Raw genomic sequence first — 8,276 nt, forward strand, 5'->3', positions numbered from 1 at the left:
GATTTATAAGCTTCAAATTATTAATACTGGAATCACTACTAATGTAAATCATTGTAATGCTTTCTGGAGACCATTCCGTAGGATGGAAAAGGAGCACCACTGCGTCTACCTGGGCTCCCCTACCGATCTGCCTCAGCATCACCGCTCGCTCTCCATCCCCCACTCCACTTGCAGAGTGATCTGTCTCAAATATAGATCTGATTATGCCATCTTCTGCCTCAATACCTTAGATGAATTTCCACTGACTTCCGAATAAAATACAAACTCTCTGGAGGAACGTACGAAGACCAGCTTCATCCTGCTCCATTCACCACCCTGTACCTTTGGTTCCTGCCATTCCGTTTTCACTCTAGCAGGGGTTAAAGCCTGAAGTCTTAGCCCAGCTGGGTAGAATGTTGAAAATTTCTTTTTTCTTTTAAAAAGGGTCCTGTGTTTCTCAAGTCTCTTTGAAACAGAATCAATGAGCATCTTTATTAAACGCTTCTAAGGCCCTAGCCCCAAGAACTGCTGTTTCATATAGCAGCAGTTTAAACAGAGGTGCTAACAGCAAGTGGATCTTGTTTCCCTTGGGGGCTGTGGTCGTGCCTCTTAAAGTGAATTTGGAGGGTCTACACCCCTGGTAGCCAGTGCCTGCTGGGACCAGATGCTGTGGCCACCGGGTCCCCAAGTGCCCACCTCCCCCACACGTGATGGGAGGTTTGGGGGGATGTACAATTCACCCTGTCCCCTCCTGATCCCTGCAGACCACGACGTGGGTGCCCGGCCCCGTGCCTGGGCCCACTCGATCCAGATCATGAAGGTGGAGGAGATCGCAGCCAGCAGGTGTCCCCCACCATCAGTCAAGCAATTCCATGACTCCAAGATCAACTTCCGGCTGCCCCACCAGGTCCTGCGTTGTCAGCACAAGCCATGCTTCACCACCAAGAGGCCCAACACCTTCTTTTATGTGCAGGCCCTCCCAGTCCCCAGGTCTGCCCAAATAAAACTCTTTGGGTAAACCAAAACCAAAACCAAAACAAAAAAATCTTCTAATAATAGAGTGAATATTTATTGCCAGACATTATGCTGTATGTTCTAGGTTAACTCTTTTAATCATTACAACAACCCTAAGAGGTAGGTGCTATTTCTAACTTCATCTGATGGATGAGGAAACCAAGGCACAGAGAGGTTAAATAATTGTCCAAGTTCATAAGTGGCAAAGCCAGGTTTCAAACGCTGGCGGTCAGGCTTCACAAGCCATCCTCTTAACCATGCTCCCTTATAGCCTCTTACTAAAATGCAGATTCACAGGCTCCTTCACAACCTAAGGGTATATACATTTCAAATAAGATTCCCAAGGTGATTCTTCTATACACTTGTTTGAAAGCCATTATGGTAAATGTTGCTCAAATAGAAAATAGTAGAAGGTGAGTGCCCTCTAGTGTATATACATGAGTATTACACATTTGTTGGTGGTGATGAATCAGATCTTTTATCAGTTCCTTACAAAAGAGCCACATTTCTTTTTTTTTTTTTTTAATATTTATTTATTTATTTGACTGCATCGGGTCTTAGTTGCGGGATCTTCATTGCGGTATGCGCTATCTTTCATTGCGGCACACGGGCTCCTTTCTAGTTGTGGTGCGCGGGCTCTAGAGAGTGCAGGCTTAGTTGCCTCGCGGCATATGAGATCTTAGTTCCCCAACCAGGGATTGAACCTGCGTCTCCTGCTTTGCAAAGTGGATTCTTAACCACGGAACCACCAGAGAAGTCCCCAGAGCCACATTTCATGATGTACAAATTTTAAGAACTGTATCAGGATAAATTATTTCCACATCAATGACTTAACTGATTAACACTACATTAAATTGATTTTGTCACAAAAGTTATGTAAATATTGCCACTGTCTCTCATCAGACCTCAGCAGTTCCTGGGAATTTGATTGAATTATTGGAAGCCTCCATACCAGCACGTCTGGTTACTAGGAATAGAGGCTCATAGCCTTAGTGCACAGTAACTGATAAATGTGGAACATCAAATCCACGTTGCGGAGTGGCAGATTTTACTCATCTTATCTGTAGTGGCTTCATTATATCATTAATTGTCTTCAGTAGGTTCTGCTCAATTTATTCTCTCAGAAGGGGATTATACTTAGAGCCTTCTGTTTTTTTTCTTATCCTCTTTCAGTTAGGGTTGGAAGGGAGGAGAATCAATTAACTATTTAGTGTGATATATATAAATCCCCTGTATTACTGTGTTAGGCTATAGCTTATTCCCAAACAGGAAACCATCCATGGATTTTTTTAGGTTAGAGTTAAATGTCTGTAAAAAAAGACCCCAAAATGTAGTGGCTAAAACAAGATTGAAGTTTATTCTCTTTGATATAACTGTCCAGAGGTAGTAGCTCTGACATCTACACGCAACACAGATTCCATTTTGGGCTCAAAATAACTGCTCCACTTCCTGCTCTTACATCTGTATCCCAGCCAATGGAGAAAAGACCAGGGAAGAACATAGCCCTTCTTTTTAAGGACAAACCCAGAAGTGGCATACAACAGTTTTGCTCACATCCCATAGACCAGAATTTGGCCATAAGCTTCAAGAGAGGGTGGGAATGTAGTCTTCAGTGAGGCAGTTATATGCCCCACTAAAACCTGGAGTACCATAATTAAAGGAAGAAGTGGAGAATGGATTTTCAATGGACAAAGAGTTGTCTTTGCCACAAACCACTTTCTATATTTGAACATTTTTATGTGATTCTATAAGCAGCCAGTTATTCACAGAAAATAGGCAAGAAAACAAGTATCAGGTATTTCAAGAATGACAGTTAATGAAACGGTAGAAGTTTTACAGAGATGCTGCTGATTCAGCTGAGAACCTGTTTTCTTTGCTTTATTGCCCTTCATGGTAGAGATTTATTAATTATGGACCTAGACAATCAATTCAAAAGTAAATACAGGCAGTCCTTGAATTGCATGACCTCAGTATGCACAAATTTCAGTTAGTTACCATGGTTTAGTTAAATATCACCAGCTCCCCAACAACATAGTTCAAATTTCACTTACCACACACACACACACACACACACACACACACGGTAGATAGAGATAAAGATGGATATATAAAGTGCAAGCCGCATGGTACAGGGAGATCAGCTTGGTGCATTGTGACCACCTAGAGGGGTGGGATAGGCAGGGTGGGAGGGAGAAGCAAGAGGGAGGAGATATGGAGACATATGTATATGTATAGCTGATTCACTTTGTTATAAAGCAGAAACTAACACACCATTGTAAAGCAATTATACTCCAATAAAGATGTTAAAAAAAATAAAAAATAAAGTACAAACTTTGTGCTAGCTCTTCAGTCCACAAATCACTACATAAATAACAGGTGCACATGATATTCACTGACCAATCACATTACTTTTTTTGAAAGACTGTTTGTAGCAACCTAAATGTCCATCGACAGAGGAATGGATAAAGAAGATGTGGTACATATATACAATGGAATATTACTCAGCTATAAAAAAGAATGAAATAATGCCATTTGCAGCAACATGGTTGGACCTAGAGGTTATCATACTAAGTGAATTAAGTCAGACAGAGAAAGACAAATACCAATTATATCACTTATATGTGGAATTTTAAAAAAATGATACAAATGAACTTACTTAAAAAATGGAAACAGACTCAGACTTTGAAAACAAACTTATGGTTACCAAAGGGGGAAAATGTGGTAGTGGGGAGGATAAATTAGGAGGTTGGAATTAACATATACACACTACATACCGAGAGCAAAGTGTGTAGCTATGTTGCTTCTTTGTCTAACAGTAAAAAACTCATGTGACATTTTACAAAAATGTAAAACAATAGAGACGAAAGTGTAGTAAAGTGACAAAAAGTGAAATTCTAATTGAATATAAACAGAATTAGAAACAGCTGACCATGGAAATGTCATCACCACCACTGTTTGAGACAGATATTTAGCCAGAGGAACTGTGTTAGCGTTCTCCAGAGAAACAGAACCAATAGGATATATTTATATATACATAGTGAGAGACTTATTTTAAGGATTTGGCTCCCATGACTATGGAGGTTGGCAAGTCCAAAATCTGCATAGTGAACCAGTACACTGGAGACCGAGGTGAAAGCTGATATTGCAGTTCAAAATTTGACCAAATATCTGGACACGATGGCCCAACCAAGTTGACACATAAAATTAAGCATCACAGGAACTTAGTGAAGGTTTACTTATTGACATAAATGAAGAAAGTGGTTATGACAAGCCAGCTAAAGATGTCCCAGAGGAAGTCATGCTGGTAAACAAATAAACAAACAAAAAACCTTCACATTAAAGGAACTCTTGGAATATTTCACAACACTAAAGCACAAAGGATAAAATATTGGAAGCTAATCCAAACTTAGAAAGGAACCTGACAATTCACCAAGGCATAGAAAAAATGCTCGTTCCATATCATAAAGATATACAACAAAAAAAGGCAGCACTGTTGAAACTATTCTTGATAAGTGCAAAGAAATAAAACACTTTACTTCTGAATGTTTCTAATGCTTTAAATTGCATTGTACTAAATAAATACTAGTTTTGATATTTTTTCATTTATAACTTACAGTAACTAAATCTTTAATGTTTTGACAAAACTTTTTTTTTTTTTTTAACTTTTGGGCTTATTTATTTATTTATTTATTTATGGCTGTGTTGGGTCTTCGTTTCTGTGCGAGGGCTTTCTCTAGTTGCGGCAAGCGGGGGCCACTCTTCATCGCGGTGCGCGGGCCTCTCACTATCGCGGCCTCTTGTTGCGGAGCACAGGCTCCAGACGCGCAGGCTCAGCAATTGTGGCTCACGGGCCCAGTCGCTCTGCGGCATGTGGGATCTTCCCAGACCAGGGCTGGAACCCGTGTCCCCTGCATTGGCAGGCAGATTCTCAACCACTGCACCACCAGGGAAGCCCAATCTTTAATGTTTTGACAAAACATTTTTAAAGATCACAAAACAATCAGTTTTTTTCACACTGATTATTAAGATTGAGTTTTCTGGCTTCTGTGTGCGTGGTCATTTTTATGATCCCAAAGTACCATGCAGAATGGGGACTGCCTGTGTGGTATTTCATTTAAAGAGGTTACCTGGTGGCTCAAATGGAATCTCTTTCTAGGAGGGCGGGAGAAGGGTATTAGCTCCTTTGCGTACTCTGAAGTTCCTAATAAGGTGCAGGTGTTTAGAAGATACCGGTTTCATTGTTGTAGTGGACAGCGACTCTGGGTCAGATGAACAGTGGAGTAATGTCAAGACAGCATTAGAAACAAGGTCTACACTTGGTCTCTGTCTAAACCTAAACTTCGGTTTCCTGATTCATCATGTGAGGGTAATAAGAATGGTTACGTCTTTTATGGGGTTGTTTTGAACACAGCACCTAGAAAGTGATAAATAAGTGTCTATAGGAAGAATGAATGACCAGGACTCAGTTTGACCAAGAATAGTTACCCCACAAAGTTCTCATAACCCTTTGGTTACAGCTGAGGCTAGGACGTTAAGGCTGCCTGGGAACTGGTTAGAATGAGGGTGAGGGTAGGACCAACTATTTGGAGCAAGAAAGCCTGGTCCCTTGAAGGTACATATATCAGGACCAAAAGTGTTTTGTTTTGTTTTTTGGTTTTTTTATAAATTTATTTATTTACTTATTTTTCGCTGCATTGGGTCTTCGTTGCTGCACATGGGCTTTCTCTAGTTGCAGCGAGCGCGGGCTACTCTTGTGTGCAGGCTTCCCATTGCGGTGGCTTCTCTTGTTGCGGAGCACGGGCTCTAGGCACGCAGGCTTCAGTAGTTGTGGTGTGTGGGCTCAGTAGTTGTGGCGCACGGGCTTAGTTGCTCCGCGGCATGTGGGATCTTCCCGGATCAGGGCTCAAACCCGTGTACCCTGCATTGGCAGGCGGATTCTTAACCACTGCGCCACCAGGGAAGCCCAGGACCAAAAGTGTTTAATCCTTTCCCCCAATCCTCATTCCCATTCCCCTTGACCTTTGTGCTCTCTGAATGGAGGCTGAATGGTTCAATTTGGGAAAAAGAGCAAAGGAATTAAAACTTGGGTCTGGTCACGGGGTCTCCTAGCGGTGCATGTTCTTGCATTTTTAGTTCTCTCTGTTGCCTCACTCCTCTCAGCAAAAAACAAACAAACAAAAAACAAAAACATGCTCAAGTTTTCCAACTCAGACAAAAGATCAATCTTATAACTGCCCACCCTGAGCTACTATTTCTCTATATATTCTTTTAACTTACCTGCCACCTCATCTGGTTCTCTGAAGCTTTTGTCTCAAAGGCATCCAGTGACTTCATAATTTTTAGCATCTGGTACTCAGCACTTAAGTTCTCTGATCAGAAATTGCAGCTTTCTGTCCACTGGCCACACTCTCCTCCTTGAAGCCCCCCACCCCATGCCTCTGGGACATAGCACAAAAGGCCCCAAGACTTCTTGTTTCTTTTGTCATTAAGTGTGTCTTGTGCTCTGTCTTTGGACTTTGAACCCTTTATCCTTTTGTTCTAAAAGTTCTTCTGTGAACTTTTCATCATTCCAGCGTGGGTATCTCACAAATCTACCCTTCCAGTCCTTACCCCTTTCTGGACCTACATTGTGATTTACACAGCCCACCAGCATCTTAAATTCAATGTGTCTGCAATAAGAGAGTATTTTAAATGTGCTTCCCCTCCCTCTGCATTCATTCAACACCATCACTTCTAGAAGCAAGTCCTGGTCCTAGCTAAACAGTTAGACATCAGAGAAAATGTCACTCTAGTTAGATACAGAGAACAAAGGAAAACAATTCTTGACTCCTAAGCTTAGTAAGATGTTGATATGGGTTTAAGTTAAAAGGTTTTAAATGTGTATTTTCCAGGAGAGTATTCTAGTCTACCAAATGAGATGAATTCTCCATGACATGAACGGGAGCAGCTTTGCATCTCTTCTGCAAATACCATTGGTTGCTAGTGTCACGAAATCATCATGGAGGCAGGTACCCAGGAGCAATGTTAAATGTCATTCTTATTTCTGTCTGGTGAGGATTACTCAACAGCAGCCCAATGCCCATTGTTCCTTGATTGCCTAACAGAAGGGACACCTGCATATATCCCAACACTTTGTCCCTAACATTTTCCCAAATGATTCCCCCCACACACCTTTCAGTTGAAAGGTGAAAGGTGAAATATCACACCCATGGTATTCTTAAGCCTCCTAGAATGGATGTTGAGAGCATTGTATAGTGAAGGGGTAGGTGGCCAGGAAACTGTTGTATCCAGGCAAATGGACTTCTGGAGAGCTTTGGCTAAACTGGTGGAAACAACTCTTTTAACAACTGTCTGGATCAAAGTGATTACCTCCTGTCCCCCCTATACTTGCGAGTTCTTTCTGAATTTCATATTTTTGTTAATCTTAGATCCACAGGCTCAATACCTGGGATAATCTTCAAAAATTTCTCTCTAAATCGGGCATTATGCTATTGTTTGCTTTCCATATTTCCCTTTTTCTAGACATGACATCCCACACTCACCACTCATTCTCTCCAACACTAATTATAGGGGGAGGTCCCCTGTGTTCTAACATGATCCCATCTCCTACCCCAGCCATTGTGGATTTGTTCCAGGGTGGGCATCTGAACGAACAAGGAAGAATTAGAGTATTAGAAAGATTTAAGCTGCAAGTAAAAGAAAACCTGACAACCAGTACCTTAATTTGTTTTTTCTCATATAATAACAACTCCAAAGGTAGGCAGCCCAGGGCTAGTGCATCTGCTCAAGGATGTAACCAGGACCCAGGCTCCTTCAATCTTACTGCTGTGCAAACTTTTTCATGGGACTTTCTTAATCTTGGTCCCAAAATGGTTGCTGTAACTCCAGATATCACATACATATTACTATAGGAAACAATTACAGAGGGGCTAAAGGCAGAACATAAAAGACATAAGGGGCAGGCACCATGGCTTTCTCTATTTAATAAAATTTTTCTGGAATATTTGGGTGGTATCTACACCTCCATGAAAAACTAATTTTAAAATTACTTTAGGGGGCTTTCCTGGTGGCGCAGTGGTTGAGAATCTGCCTGCCAATGCAGGGGACATGGGTTCGAGCCCTGGTCTGGGAAGATCCCACATGCCCCGGAGCGACTAGGCCCGTGAGCCACAATTGCTGAGCCTGCGCATCTGGAGCCTGTGCTCCGCAACAAGAGAGGCCGCGATGGTGAGAGGCCCGCGCACCGCGATGAAGAGTGGCCCCCACTTGCTGCAACTAGAGAA

The 8,276-nt window shown here is 41.9% G+C and overlaps 1 non-coding gene across 1 annotated transcript; it reads left to right on the forward strand.

Moving 5' to 3' along the window:
- Positions 1 to 484: 484 nt before the first annotated feature.
- LOC114236066 (small nucleolar RNA SNORA68) lies at positions 485 to 616 on the forward strand. The gene has a single exon (XR_003622104.1). It is a non-coding gene; the product is annotated as a small nucleolar RNA SNORA68 (small nucleolar RNA).
- Positions 617 to 8,276: the final 7,660 nt, after the last annotated feature.

The sequence above is a fragment of the Balaenoptera acutorostrata genome, chromosome 4, assembly GCF_949987535.1.
Source record: "Balaenoptera acutorostrata chromosome 4, mBalAcu1.1, whole genome shotgun sequence".
NCBI classification, from domain to species: Eukaryota; Metazoa; Chordata; class Mammalia; order Artiodactyla; family Balaenopteridae; genus Balaenoptera; species Balaenoptera acutorostrata.